General features: G+C 48.1%; 1 long non-coding RNA gene across 1 annotated transcript in view; it reads left to right on the plus strand.

Annotated features, from left to right (window-relative positions):
- LOC128340369 (uncharacterized) overlaps positions 1–22,440 on the plus strand; it is a 33,126-nt gene that overhangs the window by 4,936 nt on the left and 5,750 nt on the right. Inside the window, exon 2 of the long non-coding RNA XR_008313652.1 lies at positions 1,368–1,421. This is a non-coding gene — a long non-coding RNA (uncharacterized LOC128340369). The remainder of the gene's footprint in view (positions 1–1,367; positions 1,422–22,440) is intronic.

The raw sequence follows: 22,440 nt of genomic DNA on the forward strand, positions 1-22,440 counted from the left end.
TGTTGAAGAGAATCTGTTTCATGGTGGTTGCAAGATTGGTGTTGATTTTGGTTTGCTTTGGGTTTTGCAGTAATTTGACAAGCTGAACCTAAGGACAGCCCACTACACACCCCTTGCGGCTGCAATCGCTTGAAAAGAGAGACTGCTGAGTATGTGAGGCAAGATCCTCGGCAGACTCAGAGTACATCTTGCCCCTGGTCATGGCATTCAGTAATTGGAATGAGTCCGGAGCGTCTGAAACCCACGAGCGTAAATGGGGGGTGACGTTCCTCTCCCTCCCTGCACAGTAAGCTCTAGGGGTGGGGTTCATGGACTGACTTGGGCATATTGGCCACGTGTCTATTCCAGGATCCCAGGGCATGGGGGCGCTGCAGGGAAAGGACATCGCTTTCCCACCCATCCCATCGAGACACATGCCTGTTTAGTCTTTTTAGTCTTTTCTGGTTGCCAGCTTTGCAACCTCGCTGCAGACCTGATTGTTGTGGCATGATGTGGCCTATCTTCTGCTGTGCCATCCAGTCTAGAACTGTGTGTGTCTTTGCCTGGAAAATGATGGGTTGCCTCTCTAGAAGAGTGACAGCTTGGGTACCAAAGAGTTGATCTCTCCCATCGTGTTGTCGGTCAGCAATGCCGTGACCTTCTATGCTGTCTGGAAACCCTGGTTGCTCCCTCCTGCAAGTCTGAAGGTTCCAAGGGAACTCTTCTTTGGCCGTTACTTCAAACCTTCTATTTAGACTAAAAAGCATTTGAAGTCTCAAAACATGGAGCCCATTAAACCAGGGCTTAGCACATCCAGCTCTGTCCATGCTGGTCTCCTGCAGAACCTATCAGCCTAGGGAGCTTCAGCGTGGGAATCCAGTTGGCTTTGCTTGTCTTAGAGCAGGAGTTCTCCAGCCTGGGTTGCCAGAGGTCATTTGAATTCAACTTCCACCATCCCCTGCCACAGTGGCCTTCAGGGGTGATGATGGGAGTTGTAGTCCAAGAGCATATGGGGACCCAGTTGGGAACCTTTGAGAAAGAAAGCAAGTCATGTAGAGAGTTTCCAAAACTACAGTGATTCATTGGGGTGATATTGGTTCTGACTGGAAGATCTTGCCAGACTCCATAGGTAGAGAAAACGGTCTCTTCCTAGCCATAATGGGCCATTTTCCAGCTTTCTTCTCTTCTCTCTCTCCCCCTCCCCTATAGTTTTTAATAAGGGCTTCTCTTTTGCGTGTAGTAATTCTACAAAGCTGATGAATCTTTATATACCGCCTCTCAAGTTCCCAAAGCGGTTGACATAGGTCTAAATTAAGTTCATTAACTCACTAAAAATAAATTTTATTGATTTACAATAAATATAATGTAGTAATTACACTTTTCTTCAGGTGGCAGGATACGCAGATTTGGATGGTCCAGGAACCGCCTCTGGGAAAGGAACTGTAAGTGGCTCTTAATTACCATCTGGGTGGGGTTTTGGGACAGGAATTGGAAAATCCGCTTGAACTGCTTAAGGGTCTCAAGCGACAAAGGTAGCTTTGGACCTTCATGTTTCATTCTTTCTGCTGAGATGCAGAAAGCCCAATGCATGCTAGATTCCCAGACTGTATGCAGTGAGCACGTGAGAGACGTGGAATAGACCCAGCCGTGACTGCAGGGATTCAAAGCCTCTACGTGGCACTCCTCTGGAAGCACCAAAGCCTTAATTCGATAGTGCTATGACTACCAACACTTATCTACCACCTTTCAATGGGATGCCATTGGGAACATCTGTCTGGTGGTGAAATAGCCACCTGGTGGTGGTGAATCCTGGAACTCTCTTCAACTTGAAATGCAGGTTGGGTAGGAGTGATGACCCTGGGCAGATGGGTGTAGAGGAGGCATTGTGTTTCTCTCCCTCAGTCGAGACAACAGCTCCTTCACCCTTCTCAGCAAACAGGGTTTCTCCAGGCTTGGACCTGTCTACTCATCCCTAGGAAGTGGCCCTATCAGACCAGTGGTCCTTCCAGCTCAGTCTTTTCCTTCCTGACTGGCAGCAGCTCTCCAAGATTTCAGGCAGGAGTCTTTTCCAGCCGACCCAAGCGGTGATCTTCCCCTGAGCTCCGCCCCTTCCTCCTTCCGGGTCAATATTGTGCCACACCCATCTCATACAGCAAGCATGGATGGGCCCCAGTTTCTGGAAGGACTTGTTATGCCAAATCGATTCTTGCAAGTATAGGTCCGCAAGAAAAGGTTGCAGCATATCCCTGGTATGCCTTGAGGCTGTGCAAGGAGGAAGTTTGAGACCCCCTTTCCCCTCAGAAGCAGAAGGGGTTGTGACTGCTGTGAGGGAGTATTCTGCAAGCGGAGACATTGCCTGCTCTTTCAGTTACAGCCTACTGTTCCCCTCTTTGCCACTGAGCCCCATGAGCTCTGCCCAGCTAGTTGCCTGTCAATTGCCTAGAGTCCATGAACATTCCGCTCCAGGGAGTTACATTGGGGCAGTTTGGAGGAGTAGCCCCCATCTGGCTTCTTTTCCTTCAGAGTCTGGTGAGACGTATCTGCTGGTTATCTTGAATCCACCTTGCCCACAGGTGTCCCAGTTGTGCCTCCATGAGGAGCATTGCATCTCTTTCCGAAACAGATATGTAATAGTGCTGCTGCTGAAACGATATTTCTATGCCCCACAGGGCTCATCGAAGCTTGAGAAGCAATTTTAGATCAAGAAAAGGGAACTAGGGAAAAGAACCAAGAGTCAGTGCTTTCGGAAAGAGAAACTGCTGCCAGTCAGAGCTGGGCGGTGCTGGGCGAGACGGAATGTTGGTGTGTCTGCCAATCTGCTGTCTAGTTTGAAATCCCAATTGGGGGACATATACTGTATTTCGCCTAAATTGATTGCAAGTAGGTGACTTTTCCTTCTGTTTTGGCACTGACCACCCAAGCGATACTTCCATTGGAGGTCGCAATGTGGCTAATACTGAACATAAATAGGTATCTGGGATGTCCACAGGCATGTATTTTGTCATGCCACTGGTATCCTGCCCTTCCGTCAGGATGGTGTGCACGGTTCTGCCTCCCCACTTCTATTCCTGCAACAATCCTGTGAGGTAGGTTAGGATGAGAGAGACTGAGTATCTGGCCAAAGATCACCCGGTGAGTATTAGGGCTGAGTAGAGGAGGATTTGAACCCTGGTCTCCCCTGGTCTCCCCCAGAACTCTCACTATGCCACTGCTTGGGCTCTCAGTATTGGCTGCAGGAGAACAAGGAGGTGGAAATCCTGCTTTTTAGCAGGGCAACAGAGTAGGGGGTTGGCTATGCATTGTTAAGATTGGCTGGCATGAATTTTTAAAGCGTCGAATCTTGCTTCCTCATAGGGGCTTCTGAAAACTGCCTTTCTCCGGGGCCTAGCAAAGCTAGAGAAGGAGGTCCCAATCGCTCCTACAGCCCCACAGCCTACAGCCCCACAGCCCAGCCAGGTCCCACTCGCTCCTACAGCCCCACAGCCCTACAGCCCCACAGCCCAGCCAGGGACAGCCCTGCCTGCCTCCTCTGCACTGCTTTTCAGGGCTTCTCAATGTGACAGTTGGGACCTTTTCTGAAGGAGAGAATGCACCTGAGCCTGACTCTGCCAAAGACTGGGTGCTGAGATTTGGGGGTCTTTGTTTTGGCCCTGAAAAGAGAAGAGGGGAAGAAAAGCATCTGATGCCAAAGTGCTCCAGTGTGGGCGTGCAAGGGGCGAAGTGCTAAAAAGCTGTTTGGCATTTTCAAACAGTAGCCAGGGTGGAAGAAAGCCCCGCCCCCCCCCCCAACTCCAAACCAGAAGGGCTGCATGGTGTCAGTCCCCTGGAAGAATGTTTTGTATGGCCTTGGTGACATATTGTACAATAAGCCTCAAAGGAGAGAGGAGAGGAAAGCTGGTCTTGTGGTAGCAAGCATGACTTGTCCCCTAAGTCCGCCCTGAATGCCTATGAAAGGGAGACTAGAAGTGTGAGCACTGCAAGAGATTCCCCTCAGGGGATGGAGCCGCTCTGGGAAGAGCAGAAGGTATCAAGTTCCCTCCCTGGCTTCTCCAAGATAGGGCTGAGAGAGATTTCTGCCTGCAACCTTGGAGAAGCCGCTGCCAGTCTGTGTAGACAATCCTGAGCTAGATGGACCAATGGTCTGACTCAGTATATGGCAGCTTCCTATGTTCCTATGAGACAGATACTGGAAGGAAATGTTTTTTTAGTCATGGATTGTATTCAAGAACATCAACAACAACGATAATGAATAGTGGTCAGGTCAGATGCAGTTCCATTATAGCAACAGCATATCGATACAAGTAGGAGTAGATGTAAACAAAGGAACAAACAGTAGGTTTGTACCAGTTAAGACTTGGATATATACGAAGAAGAAATATATGTAATAACATATCCCTGGCAACAGTTCTGTCTCAGCAGGGCCAAGTGCATTTCTGCACGACTCAGATCTGCTCTTCAGTTTTCCAACAGACAAGCCCATGATAAGGGGCATCAAAGAAGATCGTCATCAAGGCAGCTTGTCAACCTCTGAGGGAAACGCTAAAGAGATTCTAAAAGAGACTGATGGCCAACTAGGATGAAGAAAGACAAGGAAAAACCCTTCCACAGGAGCAATTGCTCTGGACCTACAGGTGCCTTAAATATGGGGAAGAGACCCCAGCAGGAGGTGTTTCCACAGGGCTGAGGTGGTCAAATGCATTTGCATTTTAGCAGCAGCAAATCAATACAAGTAAGAACACAAATACATACACAAAGAGCAGGTTCGCACAAGTTTTTATATATCTCATTCCTACGGAATCATAAATTAAGCAAATAATACTAAATAATATAATGAAAATAGTTAAGTGAAGTACAAATGTCACTATGGCCAGCTTCTCCTCCGTTTGATCCTGCAAAAGAGAGAGGAGGAAAGGAATCAGGCCCTGCGGCTGGCCAGGGTTTTCTCTGCAGGCTTCCGCCCGTTCAGATCCAGGAAAGCACCCATCCCAGCCCCATGGCTTTCAGGCCCGGCCTCAGGCCTAGTTCCCACATCTCCATGGAGCTGACCAACCTGTACCCCTTCCCATGGCGCAGGGTGGGCTCTGCTCAGGTGAACAAATGCTCCCCCATCCGAGAACGTTTCCCCCTTGTGGACAAAAGGTGGATCAGGGAGAGGCCACACCAGAACCCCAGGCCAGAAAGGGAGACTCATCCGGATGCCGGAGGGCATGAACCATCTTGATGCATCGCGGAGGACCCCACAAGAGATTTCTGCCCTGGGTCAAGTTATTTTTGCTGTCTGCAGAGCTGCTGCTAGTCATTGATGCCAGTCCTGGGCTGGGAGGACCAAAGCTCCGGCTGTGCTTCAGATCCCCCACCCCACCCCAGCCTTCCTTTCAAGGTGGAGATTTACACATCATGAAAGCTCTCATGGGAAGCACAGCCACGGTCCACTGATCCAAAGAGTTGCTTCCAGAGGAGGTGAGTGTGGCGGAAGAGCTGAAGGCAGCACACAACACACTTCTCGGAGGACTCTCCCCTGATCTCCTTGGAACGTACCCGGCCTCTCCTGCGCTTCAAACAAAGTTACCTTGGGCCTTCTCCTGGATCATATGGCCTTTTCCTCTTCCTGCTCTTCTTCTAAAGGTAGAAAAGAGAGAGACATGAGGATGTCATCCCAGACAAAGGATTGATGAGTGAAGATAAGTTTTAATGGCTGCACAAGGAGGAGGTCTTCCCTGACCCTGCCCTTTTTCAGAGGAGATCCTTCAGGAAAGACATGCTATCCTGTCTTGCCTCATGTTTCCCACACTGGCCATCTACTGCCTCTGGGAAGCCCCCAGGCCAGAGGTGAAGGCCTGCCCCTTCCCCTGCCGTGGCTCCCCTGCAACTGCTACTCCGGGGCATCCTGCCTCTGAGCCTGGAGGTGGCCTACAGCTGTCCAGACTAGTGGCCATGGATAGAACTGTCCTCTGTGAAATGGCCAGAGTCCCCTTTAAAGCCCTCCAAGCTGGTGGCCAGCACCGCATCCTGTGGCAGAGAATTCCCTAGATTCATGATACACTGTGTCCAAAAGGACTCCCTTCTGCTGGTCCTGAATGACTTGGCAATCATTTTCATGAGATGGCCACTGGTTCCAGTCTAATGGGAGAGGAAGAAATTCTTCTCACTCTCCACGTTCTGGACACCAGGCATTATTTGATAAACCTCGATCGTGGCTCCCCTTCGTTGCCTTCTCCCCTCAACTAAAAAGCCCCAGATGTGGAAACTGAGCCGCATAAGGGAGGTGCTCCAGCCCCCTGATCCTCTCGGTTTCCTCTTCTGCACCTTTCATACCTCCGGAATGTCCTCTGAGAGATATGGTGACCAGAACTGTACAGAGTATGACTCCAAATGTGGATGTCTCAAGGGGTGATGATATTAGCAGCTCTGTTCTCAGTCCCCGTCCTGGTGATCCTTTGCATGGAAATTGTCTTTTTCACAGCTGCTGCACACCGAGGCGACACTTCCCAAGAGGCGCTTCCTCCACACTTACTCCCTGGTCTTCACCAAGGCATGCAGACTTTGAAAATGCAGCAATCTGCACTTCTGTTTGGAAAGAACTGCTGTCCTCTTCCAAGGTGGCAAGGTGTCCCCGAGGCGCCCACCAGACCAGCTCTCACCTCCTCCCCACTTTCCAGAGTGCCAAGGCCCTACTGGGGCCTGCCTTAGATACCCACACGCTTCCACAAAGAGGCAGAGCGCAGGGAAAAGTTTCTCCCAGAGAACTTAGTACTCCGTTTGGGGCCCGCGTGATTCTGATTTTTCCACCTCATTCCGCTTCCAAAAGCGTTCCAATGTCTCAAACCTTCCTTTCTTTTTAGGGAATGCAGTTGTGGGGTCGAGGCCACAGGTAAAGCAGACATGTTGGGTTTTGGGACCCTGGTGGAACACACGAAAGTGACACTTTGCAGTGGAGGCTGGTTTCAAGATTCAGCAATCAAGAGCACAGTACAGAAGGAAAAACAAAAGCAAGGTGATATTCTCAGAGATTTGGCAGAATTTGAAAGATTCATAACTCAAGTGCCGAGCACTTCTTGGGTCTTATATACAAACTGGAGATACGTTCTCCTGGATGGATACAAGGGCAGGAAGAAAGGTGTGAAGAGGGCCTACTGGGATCTACCAGGCAGCCGTGAGCTTCCCAGGCCATGGTGGAACATGAGGATGGACACGTTGGCTTGTAAAAGAGAAGTTGCTAGTACTCTACCCAGTCTAGGCTCACCCGTGCTGGAGGGGCAGTTCTTCCCACAGGGTGGAGGTGGTGTGTTTGTGCCAGCTTGCAGAAGCGCCTCAGGACTTTTTCTCGGCCCACCTGCTGCAAGAGCACTGCTCTCTGGTTTGGCCCACAGGACAGATTGGGGTAGTTAGGGTCTGTCTCCTGATGGAACAAAAGAGCCATTTGCCAGCCAAGTCAGAGTCAGGTTTACACATGTAATTCATCGTTGTTGTTCTCATCACCACCATCACCACCACCACCACCACCACCACTGCAACAACCCTTGAAACCCGGAAACAGGCGTTCTGCTGGAGAAATAGGGGGATATGAGGGGGGGGGGTAATTCCAAGTGCCATCCCACAGGAGTAGAGAGCCCAGGATTCCCTTGAAAGGGAGAGTACTTACCACAAAGTAGGGTTGGGTCCGTTCGGCCTTGGTTGTGGAAAGGGCTGGAGTTTGCAGTGGAGGCTGGTTTCAAGATTCACCAATCAAGAGCATAGCACAGAAGGAAATACAAAAGCAAGGTGGTATTCTCAGAGATGTGGCAGAATTTGAGAGATTAATAGCTCAAATGCCGAGCACTTCTTGGATCTTATATGCAAGCTGTTAGTGAAGTTTGGCTGAGTAGGGTGAAACTTGCAGAGTCTGTGCCTGCCTCCCACGGGTGTCTCCCCCTCTTCTCTGATGATTCCTACGTGACTGGGGCTTGGGACTGGCTGAGAGCTTGTCCGACCCAGTTGATGGCCATGAGAACAGCTCTCTTGAAGCTCTGCTGGTCCTCCCCAGCTCCGCGATGTTAACAACGGCATCATTTCCCAAACACTACCTCTATGGCTTGCAGTATTCTGTGGGATGAGCTGCTTTGTCTGCCCCATTCTTCGGTGGAGTTTTTTGCAAATACCCATGGTGAGAAGGTAAATGACAACAGGTCTAGTAGTGGCCAGCGCAATCCTGCCTTTCTGCACTTATGTGATTCTCTAGCCCTAACCCTGACAAATTATTTGCTGGGCCTGTGCGCAGCTTCAGCCCAAGCCAAAAACTCTGCACAGTCCCCCTGGACCCATATGTGTGGATGACCATACCCACTGTGCAGTGCTGCCATCTGCACAGGCCGCAGTGTTTATATGTGTGTGTGCTCCCCTAAGGAAAAAGGAACCCCCTTGAGCCCCTGTTCTATGTTGGCAGGCATGCTGGAACTTCAGCCTTCCCAGAGAGCTCTTCCGAGAGGGCTCCTTCTCTCTGAAAGGGCCCTGCCGGCACTGAGAAAAGAGCAGGGCCATGCCAAGGTCAGCACAGTGGGGAATGGCTCTCAGGCTGAAGGGTTTCTGCCCCAATGGCCCCTGCTTGGAACAGAGTCAAGGTCACTGCTCTGAGGTCTGGATCCCTCCTGATACTCTGAAGGCATTTCCTCCAACTTTGCTCTTATGCTCCGGGAAAGTAGGATGACACTGTCAGAGTCTGCACACGCCTCCCATGCATTCCTTTCCCTCTTCTCTGATGAGGTTTTTGACTGGTATGTGATTGGCGCTTGGGAGGGTGCAGAGCTCCTGAAAGAGGCTGGGAGCTTGTCCCACCAACTAATAGCCATGAGGACAGCTCTGTGGTGTGTTATCCATTGAAACTTCACAAGGAGCACACAAGTGTTGGCTTCTTGAATAGGGCCCTTAACACAGGCCTGCAGCAGCATCTGGGGGCTGAGCTATACTTCAAGGTGCACCCTTAATTCACAGTGCCTGCATACACTACCCCACCAGCCGGCCCGTTTGATCACGATTTTGAAAGGCTGCCCTGAAAGGATCACAAGTGCCGACTTAGAAAAGAATACTGACCAATGCATTGATTAGAGCTGAAGAGAACATTCTGGAGAATTATCTTATCCCATCTATTAAATGCATGGGTGAATATTCGATCACCCTATCTGTCATGCTCTGCACGGATGGACCCCATCGCTGTCCTAAGACTGAGGAGTACTTCACCCTGGAAAGTTTTCCACTGAGGGGGTCTATTCGGACCAACTTGTGGAATGGAAAATTCCTTATTGTTCTCTACTGTTGAAACTGTTGAGTCTCTTATCTACCAAGGACAGACAGGGTGGGGGAAGTGGGTACGGATGTTGCAAACTGCATTAGCATAGGTGTCGAATGATAGGCTTATTTCAGACTGTAACTGTTCTGTTTCTTGGAATGTAGATGTATCTTCTCTTAATTTGCTTATCTGTCTGCTGAGGAACCAAAACTTAAGGCAAAGTCCAGCCTCAAGGCAAACACATGTGTAAATGTAATAAACTAATTGGTCCCTCGGGCTGAATGGTGATGCCCAGCTGTTTAACAATGCCAAGGTATAAAATCCCAAGGCACTGGGTATTTGGCGCGTTTTTTCCTGGTAGGCCGCGAGGCGCCAGGAAAAGCCACCAGCGCTGGTTTTGGTTCAATAAATGATGACTATTGCTTCCTTCAATCATCCTTGTTCGTCTGGTTTGTGGTAACTGGGGTTCTCCCAGGTAACAAACTGATGCAAGATGGACAGTGCCAGATGTGTCAATGGCTCTCTCCACAGCATCCTTCTGTTGCTTTCCTTGCTGTGCCCTGGCACAGCTGTGATGCCCAGAAGTGGGGGGGGGAGGAGGAGGAATAGTTTCCAAGTCACTGTCCTCCTATCCCTGACTCAGAGTTAGGAAGTACCCAAACCTCAGTAACTGACAGCCCCACATCAGTGGGACCCCTTGCACAAAGGGAATGTGAGAAAGATCTTCCATCCCTCCATAGCCCAAGGATGCGGCCCACCCCCCATGGGTTCTGACCCCCATTCTTCTGCTGGAGGGAATGTGAAGCTTGCATAAAACTTACGTAAACAGGTCCTGGCATCCGATGTTCAGTTTTTTTAGAGGGACGCTTACGTAAACTGTGATAGTCTACCCGGACACGCAGTGCTTTCGTACCTGAGACAGAAAGATTCAGAACAGGCTCGGCACCCAGAGGACGCAACATGCGTTTCCCCAGACGGTGGCTGACATGCCGAGCATCAGCAAAGCCTTCCTGGAAGGTTGCTGCACAACCACCCTAACTAGCCGGTGGGAGATCAAAGCCTGCATTGGGCTTGTCAACATGGCTGGAGCAACACCACTCCTGCTCTGATGTCCCTGCCCGGAGATCTGCAAGGTCCTGACCTGCCTGAGGCCGTGTTCTTCAGTTCCTTGCTGCATGCCATGCCCTCCCCTCAGCTGTATCAGAAGGCAGAGACAGAAAGGCCCCCACCACTGAGAGGGGATGCCCCTGCGACACGGGAGTCCTGCACTTCAAAGGGGTTGACAACTGTCTATATCAAAGGAATGAAGTGTTCTGTAGCACATGTAGATTGGGCTCCTGTGATGTGGCGCAGCGGAAGGAGATGCTGTGACAATCCAGTGTCTTGGGCCAGACGCATTTCGACAGACACAGTCTTGGTCCACCTGGCGTTCAATCGTGTGGCCAATCAGAAGCCTGGTCTTCCCATGTCATTATTTCAAAACAAGCCCTGGCCAGCCGCAGGGACTTATTCCTTTCCTCCTCTCTCCTTTGCAGGGTCAGACTGAGGAAAAGCTGGCCGCAGTTATTTGCTTGATTAGTTTGTTATTTTCTATTCCTACTTGTATTGCTCTGTTGCTACAGTGCAACTGCATTTGGACTAAGCATTGTGGAAACTCCTCCAGCTGTGATCTGCTCCCAAGATCTCAAGCAGCAGAAGCTCCAGAGAGGATTTGCTTCTGCAGGAGGGTTTTCCCTTCTGCTTCTTAATCAAGGTTGACTAGGGCAGAAATGCACTTTGTTCAGCTGATACAGAGTTGTTGCAGTATTGGATGGTCTGTTTGGTTATGACGGAGAATCCTGAACTGTAATGGGTGGTGGTTGCCGTAATGGTAACTGGTCTGTGTTTCTACCACTGGCAACAGGTATTCTGGGCTGGATTTCAATACCTTTGAGCCTGGGCAAGCACACAAGTCTTTCCAGAACGAAACCTGCTTTACTTGCACAGAAAGGATCAGCCTGAGGAGGTGGTCGATCAATGCCCTCCAAGGTGGTCTTTGTGGCTGTCAAGCAAAAAGAGTGAGAAACTGAGTTTGTCCCAAGTCTAGGATTGATGTGAAACCTTCTTCATTTCTCAAGCCATGCTCATGCCCGGGATATATTGTTACATATAGTTCTTCTTCTTATATATCCAAGTCTTTACTTGTGCAAACCGACTGTTTGTTTGTTTACGTCTATTCCTACTTGTGTTGATATGCTGTTGCTATAACGGAGATGCGTTTGACCTAAGCGCTGTGAAAAATACCTTCTGCTGCAATCTGTTCACAGTATTTAAAGCAGCTGTAGGTCCAGAGGGCTTGATTTGATTGTCGATTTGCTTGTTATGGAGAATGCTGAACTGGAATCTGCGGTGGTTGCCCTCATGGTATTGATGTGAATACCGATTCGTCCCTGGGTCCGCCTTTTAGCCAATCAAACAGACTCAGTGGGGATCAATTAGAGGCAATTTTATTTGCTGCTGCAGCCAGCAAGGTAAATCAATGGCTATTGCTCTGCATTGAAATACAAATTGGTTATAGGTGCATCTTACATTTATGCAGACAATCTGAATGATGTTGACACCCTAGACATAGTATACTTGGCAACAAAATGGTGGACTAAGTATCTAGTACGCATGCGAAAGATTCATTGTTCATCTGGTGATCACCCCTTAATTGGTTACATCCTGTTTTCTTTAACTGTCAGCAAAGAACGGTGAGAACCAAGTTTCTTTAGATACAATTTAGTGGAGAGAGATAATCATGTGAGGCTGTGTCCTTGGGCTGGCCTGAGCTGGGCTGGGGTTACTTTAAGTTAGAGTGAGGTATTCTAAGTGAAATGGAGTTACTTTGGTTTTCTAAAACTCATCAATTCCCCCCTTAAACACTGCATCATCCTGAATCTTCAGGATGCCTTAATTAAGGTTTGTAAAGGTACAGCTATATGTATGGGTCTTACATTGTGGCAAGGTTTAAAGGTTCTCATAAACATTTGGATTAAAGCTGGAATGCATTATAAGCAGCAACATGTTGATTATCAATACAAAGAAAATACATGCTATAACTAGAATTATCTTCTGTGCCTATAAATCCATAGGCTCTCCATATTAGTTAGATGAAAGTTCTAACTGTTTGGAAATATTAATAATAGCTCCTTTTTAACACAAACTCTTAGATGGAACTCTGTGTTTCGTGTGGCTAAAGGGTTTGGGACACATGTGGTTTTGGGATGCCTTAAACATTTGTGATGCATTAAGCATAGTTTTTACAGAAATGGTATGTGCTATGGCAGGCACATTGCATACAATATTCTAGAGCTACAAACATAATTATATAATTCTATACATCACACACACATCCTTAACGACCCATATCTGGCATGATTTGATATAGATAAAAAGTTTTACACATAGCAGCAAAGTGTACATATAAAGATTATACAACTTCTAGCAAGCAAGATGATTTTAAACCATCTTTATCCCAAATAAAGTATCAATAACAGTCTTGCATTGTGGAACCAGGTGCTTCTGGTGATTAATGGATTATCAGTTTGTGGAAAGCGATAGCGATGACAAGTCATGTATAATCACACTGATTAATACAAGTGTCTATAAAATTGCAGGTAAAGCTTGGGCCAGCTTAATGTCTTAGATCACAAAGGGATCAGTAACTTGGGGATAGGTGCAGACTTGCAGGTAAATGCTCTGGTTGAAACAATGAGATGATTGGCACAATATATAAGTGAAACAAATAAGGAAATGACTGGAGAGCAAGCATGTGAGGCCCATGATCTTACAGCACAGGAGATAGCTAGGTTTTCAACATAATGATAGCACATAGTCACTACAAGAAAGTAATATAAGAAAGTGGTGCAAATCATCAACTCCCACCCCCCTTAGTGTCCTCTAAAGTCTGTCATGGCCCAAAAGGAAGCCATGGAGAGCTTTAGAATTCAAAATCTAAAAGTCCTTGGTAAGGAAAAATATATTTTAGTCCTTCAGTTGAGAACCAAATGCTCTTGTAAAACGTTGCAGGATTTAGGCTATCCTGATCCGTGTTGTTTTGGCTTGTTTGGCTAGTGTCCACAGACAAGCTCAAATGTTCATGTGTGTGGGAACCTTGACTCCCTCCCCTTGTAGGCAATCTGAAATCGTGTCTTTGGCAGAATTTGAAATAGTGTCTTTGGCAAGGTATCTTACCCAGGTAGGATGGTTCCAGGGCTTTACAGCTTGGGGAAGTGCTGTTGCATGTATGACTCCAGAGAAAAGTGAACAAATTGGCTTGCTTGTTTGTTGTCTATTCCTCTCCTACAGCACTTAGGAGCAGGAAGATGAACTGTGCATTAGGCCTTCTTCCTCGAACACAGGACAGGGTAGTAGATGGACGTTCTGTCACCATTGGGTTGGGTTGGAAATGCAGATAGGGACTGCCCCCGGGTAGCTGCTGCTGCTGGTTAGTTTTCCTGGGTCACTGTTGACGGAGACTCCCTTGGGATCACATTCTGGCGATGGATCCAGGTATTCCTTCCATCTGGGGAGGACCAATCCTTCTTGGAAAGACAATTCAAGGCACTGTTGGTTGCAAACCTGTTTACTTGAGAGAAAGACAGGCAAGTGAGTTGCCAATTCCCTCCCCCCCCCCCCATGTAGGGACAGCATCCTGAGACTAAGTCTCTGGGTGCCAACCATTAGCACAAAAGGAATAGTCAAGTTTTCAAGGCAAATAATACAAAGGATGGACAAAACCTGAGGCTAATTCAATTTGGTCTTTTGGCAATTCCCCCCCCCCCCAATTTATATTTTTGTTTCCCTGTTTGCCTTGGGCCCCCCTTTCCCTGAAGATCAGAACAGGGGATGATGTCTTCATTTGAGGCTTGGTGGCCAGGCGTGAGGCTGTGTGTGGGAGCCGGTGCTTCTTGGAGGCTGGCTGGCTTGTGTTGTAGGCTGGTTTCTGATCACGAGAACAAAACAGCAATCCTGGGCAAAAGCAAGGCAATAAAGTCAAAAAGAAAAAGGCATTCACATTTTTCACCTCCCTTGTGAGTTTGGGGTTTAGAGGAGGCATTAAAGCCTTTCAGGTCAATCACAGTCACTGCTAACAAAGTCCAGTTTCCATGTGGCATCTCACATTCTCTTCTGCATCCTGTTCTTCCTCTTTACAACAACCCTGTGAGGCAGGCCAAATCATTTGAGTTGTAGGCTCTGTGTCGCCCAGCAAGTGTCTTGGCTGAATGAGGATTTGGACTTGGGTTTTCCCGGTCCTGTTCCAGCACTCTAACCACTGCACCACGCTGGCTGACAATCATACTTACAGTCCTTTGTCAGGGCAATCAATCTCCATCCAGTATAGCTGACTTCATCGTCAGTAACGTGTAGATAGTTGTGGTGTCCCCGTTCTCCATCTTTAGCCTCATAATTAACCAGTCACTGATGGATTCAAGTTTGGGTTTGACATTTCTGTAAAGCAAAAACAACCTCTCAAGACAAGGAAAAAGATAGCCCACAGTCAATCCCTGCCCTCTGTTTACCCACAGCTTGGGCATTACCTGACTTGGTATGTCCAGTGACATACTACTATACCTTGGTAAAGTAGGATTGTTTACTACACAAATTACACAGGCGGTTGCCACATGTTCTGCAAAAGGGTACATCCAAGAGGCACAAAAGTGTCTTTGTATTGACTAGGAAAAACCAAAGGATTGGTTCTGCAAGAATTCCACATCCATCTGCTGTTCTTTACCAGCCATCCTCTTCTAAATGCGCCCCCTGCTGTGGTGCAAAGTCAATGTCCTTTTTCTGAATATGTGTGTGTGTGGGGGGGGGGGGGGTTGTGCCAAGATAGTTAGCACAAGAATCAAAGTTGCTTGGAAACAGGAATGGAAGGAGCAGCGGTTTTAACTGCAGCATCTGCCATCCCATTACCCTTTGTCACTGGGTCATTTCCCTCTGGTGACCTCTGCTATGGATGACTGCAACCTCTTCTAGTAGTGTAACAGCATTCTAGAGTTCTGATATCTGTGTCCCATATTTTACTTCCTTGTTTCCCACTGTTAAAAATCTTCTTTCTTTCCAAGTGGCCCCATGAGTTGTGTAAAAATTACCTTGAAGGTGATGAGCTCTGCAAGCTGTGCTGACTGAGATACCTGGAGAAAGAGCATGGTCAGTCACTTCTCCATAGCCAGCTTACGTTGTCCATCTTACATGAAGCTGCCTCCATCTGTGTACAAATCAATGTCTGCATTTTGGAGAGGTTGATCTTTAAGATCAGGACGGCTTGGCATAGATGCAGTCCACAGCTTGCAAGCAATCATGTTCTTGGTCTTCTGTAGTCTCAAAAGGAAGTAAAGTAGCTGGATTAAGAATAGCCATGGAAACCCCAGAATTCCCCACCAAAGTCACATGATATTCAGTCATGTGTGAGGGAGTCAGCCATCTACTGCCCCAGACTAATCCCTTTTAGCTGGGAAATTTCCAAGGTGAATTGCAAACCGGTGCTTTGGAACTCCTTGCCACTTGCAGGATTGGCAAAACAAAATTCCTTTCATCAAATCTCATGTCTGGAATTTTAAGATTCAGCTGCTGTGAAGGCAAAGCAGGGCTGGTGGTGAGACAAATTTAAAAAATTTTTTTGAACCTTAGACCATTTGATCATTAGTTCTCAGTTTACATCAAATTCAGCTAGCAGGAATATTGCATAGATTTTGCAAAAACATGACAGTAATACAATTAGACTCATTTATCTTAAAATCCATTTTTCCTTCTCACCCACAATTAATCTGGCTGGAACACAAACTGCTTTACAGAGAACCTCTTTCCCCCTCCCATCTGGAAATGGGCGGAGTTATCCTTGTTCATCAGGGATCAGCTCAGTTGTGAGCAAGAATTTGAAAGGGAAACTTCCGGTTTAGAGTTTTGAGCTCACGGAAAATGGTAAGAGACCATCTCAAGGAAATCAGTAAACATAACATCTAAAGGCTTATGATACTCGGTAGTGGCAGAAATATCACAATTAACTTGATATAAGAATGAATGAAATAGAGCTTGCTCTCATGCCTAATGCATTTAGCCATAAGCAGCACTTTTGCAGAGGTGGGAAGATTCAGCCCTCAGTTGGCCAGCTGACCGCTGAAAGTTCCCTGTGTTGCTCAGGCCATGACCAATTTTATGTTCAATTAATATAATAACTGTCAATTTTGGAATTCAATGTCAGAGCAAGTTTGGTCTGGAACAGTTTACAGAAAGGAAAAAAACACAAACATGACACTAGTATAAATACATTCACAAATACAACAGAATAAACAGAATAAATACAACAGAAACCTCATCTTCACAGAGATGAGCTATAAAATTGATGTGGGTTGAATTCCTATACAGAACCAGAGCTTTGGGCTCCCTCTCAGAAACATGCACAGACACACATACACACACACACACACACACACACACAGAGGATTGTCTTGTGTATTTCACAGAACAAAGGACTAAACAAAGAAAACTCCATATGAGTCACAAGGAATTTTATAACATTTTCAATCTGTTAGCCATAAACTCAGTTAAGAAAGTAGCTTAAATAGAACAAATTTATCACAGCCATCCATAAAAACAACCTGTAATTCTATATTACCTTTCCACATCACAATCTTATAACTTACTGGTGCTTTTCAAGCATTTTTCTTTTTGTTGTTGTTAACAACCTCCAACCAAAATCCTTTTACGTATTTCCTTCTAGGTTTTTTCCCCCCTTTTGTCTGCAATTCCCATATGCATTCCTTCAAAACTCCATTTTCTTTCCTCTTTTCCAACTGAAGTAGTTGAAGAGAGATAGAAAAGAAGAAAAAGAGAACAAAAGCAGCCTTTTGTTCAGAGAAACTTTTGCAGCTAGAACAGTGTTATCTTTTGGCTTGGTTACAACAGGACAGTGGCAGAGACTGTTTGCAGACTGTTTGCAACACACGGGCAAAGCTTGGAAGCAACTTGGAAACAGAACACAGAGAGAGAAATGATTTTTGCCAAAGACAATCATTCTTCCTTCCTTAACACTTCTAAAACAGAGGCAAGTGCAAAAGGATGTTATTTTTGGAGTCAGGAGGCCTCTGACTCGAGTTCATAGTGGCCAAACTTTCATACGAAGGCATTTCAAAACATGTTTTCTAAGAGCACTCTTTGCTCCCATGATAATCACCCAATTTTTCAACACACACTCCAAAGGTGTACATGAAATCCGTTCAGATTTTGTGTACTTGCTATTTCTGCTACCCATAGCCCCCCCTTTGAATTGCTCGGGCTTAGGCTGTTTATTTCCTTCCCAGGCAGCCCTACTTCGGCTGTGGGGTTGTTGTTTTTTGTTTGTTTGTTTTTCTTCTCTCTCTCTCTCTTTCCCCCTTCTCGAGCTAAAAGATTAAACCGCCCCTGCTTGGACTTTTTGGCTTAAATTGCCCCCCCCCTCGGGATTTTGGCTTAATTTGCCCCTGCGTGGGCAGCCCTTCTTCGGCTGTAGGATTTCCCCCCTTTTCTCGGGCTGAAAATTGCCCCTCCCTGGGCTTCCCCCCCCCCTTGCCCCTCTTCAGCTGAGGAGAACCAAAAGACGTCTTTGGATTTCACTCTCTTACTCACTCACTCTCTCTGTTCACACTTTCATTCACTCTTGCCTCGATTCCCAGATGTGGCGCGTTGTGACGACTGGTGCATCCCAGGCCCATGAGAATCCTCCACAGACAAAAGCTGTGGGGCGCGCTGGATCTCACTGTCCCGTGACGGGTCAGACTGTCCACCCAGAGTCACATCCGACTGTCACGGCACCAAATTGATGTGAATACCGATTCGTCCCTGGGTCCGCCTTTTAGCCAATCAAACAGACTCAGTGGGGATCAATTAGAGGCAATTTTATTTGCTGCTGCAGCCAGCAAGGTAAATCAATGGCTATTGCTCTGCATTGAAATACAAATTGGTTATAGGTGCATCTTACATTTATGCAGACAATCTGAATGATGTTGACACCCTAGACATAGTATACTTGGCAACAAAATGGTGGACTAAGTATCTAGTACGCATGCGAAAGATTCATTGTTCATCTGGTGATCACCCCTTATTTGGTTACATCCTGTTTTCTTTAACTGTCAGCAAAGAACGGTGAGAACCAAGTTTCTTTAGATACAATTAAGTGGAGAGAGATAATCATGTGAGGCCGTGTCCTTGAGCTGGCCTGAGCTGGGCTGGGTTTACTTTAAGTTAGAGTGAGGTATTCTAAGTAAAATGGAGTTACTTTGGTTTTCTAAAACACATCAGTATCTTGCCTGCGTTGCTGCCTCTAGCAATGGGCTTTTCTAGGCTGGATTTCAATATCTTTGAGCCTCCGCAACTGCTTCTGCAGAAGGGTTTCTCTGCCCACCCTCCTTGTGAAGCCTGCAAGTAGCACAAGGGGCGGAGCGTTCTCTTTCCCCTCCCCATAGGCCACATTCAAAGCCTGCAAGGGTCCTTTGTGGGACGGGGCGGGGGGGAGAAGAGGCTCTACTTCCAGTCTAGGTGAAACAGCGCTGGAGGTTGGGTGCTTACCACATCGTAGGTGCTAATGGCTGCGTCCACTGTGCCGGGCGGGGCTGGAGCTGTCACTGGAGGCAGAAGCTGTAGTGGGGTGGTGCTGCTGGTCCCAGTCTGGGTGGCGGCGGCAGAACTGGCCTCCGCAGATTCCCCTGGATTAAGGAAGAAGAAGACAGGCATGCCGAGGGCTCCTTCTGTGTTCTGGACTCCAGAACAACCGGGGGGGGCGCCAACCCCTCCCCACTTTCCCGAGCGCCAAGGCCCTTCTGAGGTCTACCTTCGAGGGCCCACATGGCTTGACGAAGAGAGTGGATGGGAGACGACGCTAAGCAGCAGCCTCAGTTTCCAGCCTGGTGTCCATCGGATGCTTGGGGATGGCCCCATGGGAAAGGAGTCGCTGCTGCTAGTCGAGGCTCACCATTACTGGAGCGGAAGTGCTTGCCACATCATTGGTAGTGCAGGGGGAGGCTGCAGTGATGGCGAGGGGCAGAGACAGTGGGGGCAGGGGCTGCTCACGAGGTAGACATGGTGCTTTGCAGCTGGGACTGGGAGAGGACAGACGGGGGGACACCAATCTGTGCCTGCCCACCCCCAATTCCAACAACCCCCAGGCCAAGGCTCCCCTCTGTTTTAGACAAGCCCCCCCCCACACAAACACTTCTTTCTTTCCTTATTGCTGGCTCCTGCTGTGTCCCATTGAGTCCAGGGCTGTGTGAAGGGAAAATGTGGGGGTGGGTCAAGATCCCCCTTAACTGCCTGAAGAGACGCCTCTGCCCTCATCTTCGGATTGGGAGCTTCCCCTTCCTCTTCTGATGCCCCCTCATGCAACTCTGTCCTGCCTTCCAAATGGCACATACGCCCTCTTGGATCCCTGTGCAAGACTGGACAGGATTCTGCCCATTTCCAGGGATCGAACCTGGGACCTCCCTGAAACTCTGCTTCCCAGAATAGGTACTGGGAACTGGTAGTAGGGATTAAGGATTTCAGGGTCACCATGCACATTTGGAGAGGAGTACATGAAATGTACATACAATTCTTTTAATAATTTGTTTTCATAATTGTTTTATGCTACTGCTTTTATTTCTGTTTTATGTTACTGCTTTGATTGTTTTGTGTATTTTCACCTGTGCTGATTTTTAAATATTGTGTTGAATTTTGTACACCACCTAGAGATGTACATTTCAGGCAGTATAGAAATATGATAGATAAATACATACATAAATAAATAGCACCAGAATGACTCCTTTTGATTTATAATACTAGAACATTCTGGAAAAGGGTGGGGAGGTATTCATGGTGGTTTAAAGCAAATTTTTAAAAACAAAATAATATCTATAGAAAATAAATGGTGGCAGCATCTCCTCCACCCAGGGCTCGGAGAGACTCCTGCCTGCAACCTTGGAGAGCCACTGCCCGTCCGAGCAGCTTGACGGATGAATCGGGATGAGGCAGCTTCCTAGGTTCCTCTCTAGATCCTGAAGTTTACCACTGCTTGGACAAGCCCCATAAGAAGACAACTTCCTCCTCTGGGATATGAACACCTGTCTGAGTTCACTCCCAGAAGTGCCTCTCCCAAGGCATGGGTGATCTTTCTGCTGGCCATTGGTCCCGCAAGCACAGCACTGACTGCTCTGTCTGGCAGTGGCTCTCAGGCCAAGCCAAGTCCTTCTGGGGCCTGCTTCCTGAAACCCTTTCATGGAAGATGCCCGGGATGGACCCTGGCCCCTTCTGCAGAGAAGACACGCCATCCGTGACGGAGCCATGGGTTTTCCTGGCCCCGGTGGGAGATGGGGGTGGCCACCTTGCCCTGGAAAAGGAGAAGCTGCTGCTACCAGTATGGGCAGACCAGTGCTGGAGGGGCAGAGCTTCCTGCATGATCCCGGGGAGCGCGAGGGGAGGCTGCAGTGATGGCGAGGGGCGGAGACAGTGGAGGCAGGCAGGGGCTGCTCAAAGGGTGGAGGGTGGGAGATGGGGGCGGCCACGTAGCAGTAAAGGGGACGGTCCAATGTCCACCTGCCCACCCCCAATTCCAACAGCACACAGGCCAAGACCCCCTGGGCATGCATGAGAAAGCCCACAGGCTTCAGCAAAGAGGATGAGTGCAGGGAAAGGTTGCCCCAGCGCGCTTAGTTCTCAGTGGGGTTTGCTTCTGATTGACTCACCAGCTTCCTGAAGCTGGCCAAGATTTTGAATGGGCCCTCTTTCCTACGTTGAGGCCGATGAGCCCTTGGGTCCAGGCTTGGCCACTTCTCTCATTTCCGAGCCTGAACGGTTCAATGTCTGATCTGTAACTGAAGGATCAAAACTGCATTGACCAATAACACATCAGTCTTTCAGGGAAGGTGAGAAATGGGGAAACCTAATCTCCAGATTGCTAGCTTTTCTATCATCATGGTGGAATTCCAGCTACCGCCACAAGGGAGTTGCCAGGGATTAGCTTTGCCTACAAATCCCACCCTCCACTGTGACACCAGACAGGCTACAGGCTACATTATGACATCATGAGGTTCACCACTGAGCATCACTGGAAGCAGAGAGACAAGTTATTCATCCCTCTCTTCAGCCCATTCATTTCAATCCTCCATGCATGGTGTGGAAGGAGTGGACGGAGAGACATTTCCCTCCCTCTCTCACCATACTCGAACCCGGGGGCCTCCCCTGAAACTGACAGCCATGAAATGTAGGATGCCACTCCAGGCCTGGGAGTGCCACCCACATGCTGCAGAAGAGCAGGCAGCTGAATGGCGTGCAGGATCGGTGCCACGGTCATCCCCAGGGAGACCGCAGGAAGGCGAGTGGGGGAAACCTGACTGCAGGAGACGGGCCATCTCCTCCCACCCCCCTCGGCTTTTTACCAGGATGGGAAAGAGGGAGGGGCCTTTCCCAATGGGTGGTTCTCCTTCCTGAGCTGGGGGAGAGTGTTGCAGCAGCAAGAAAGTGAGCTGTCTGCCTGGTTTCCAGAACAAGCCCCAGAGAAAGGCTTAAGCTCACTTTCCTTGGGAGACCAACCAAAGAGGCACTTGGGGAGATCAGAATAGAACCGACCGACTCACACACAGGAAACAGAGCCCAGGAACAGGAAGGAGAAGAGAAACTCCTAGCTAGCCCCACCAGCCCAGAGGAAACTACAGTGCCCCCTCTGGCTGCAGAGCAATTGCACGATGCAAGCGATGCACAGTGAGTTGGGCCGCAGCTGTTGCATATCGCAGCGGAGAGCAACTGGCCCTATCCATCCCCCGCACAGCATCCCTCCAGTGGCGGCTGCTGGTGTCTACCTCCTGTTTCTTTTTGGATTGTGAGCCCTTTGGTGACTGGGATCCTTCTTTATTTTTTATAATTCTCTGTGCAATCCACTTAGACACCTTTTGTTGAAAAGAGGTATATACAGGTGAAACTCGGAAAATTAGAATATCGTGCAAAAGTCCATTAATTTCAGTAATGCAAATTAAAAGGTGAAACTGATATATGAGACAGATGCATTACATGCAAAGCGAGATAAGTCAAGCCTTAATTTGTTATAATTGTGATGATCATGGCGTACAGCTCATGAAAACCCCAAATCCACAATCCCGGAAAATTAGAATATGACATGGAACCAAGAAGACAAGGATTGTAGAATAGAACATTATCGGACCTCTGAAAAGTAT

The sequence above is a fragment of the Hemicordylus capensis genome, chromosome 1 (assembly GCF_027244095.1).
Source record: "Hemicordylus capensis ecotype Gifberg chromosome 1, rHemCap1.1.pri, whole genome shotgun sequence".
Taxonomy (NCBI): Eukaryota; Metazoa; Chordata; class Lepidosauria; order Squamata; family Cordylidae; genus Hemicordylus; species Hemicordylus capensis.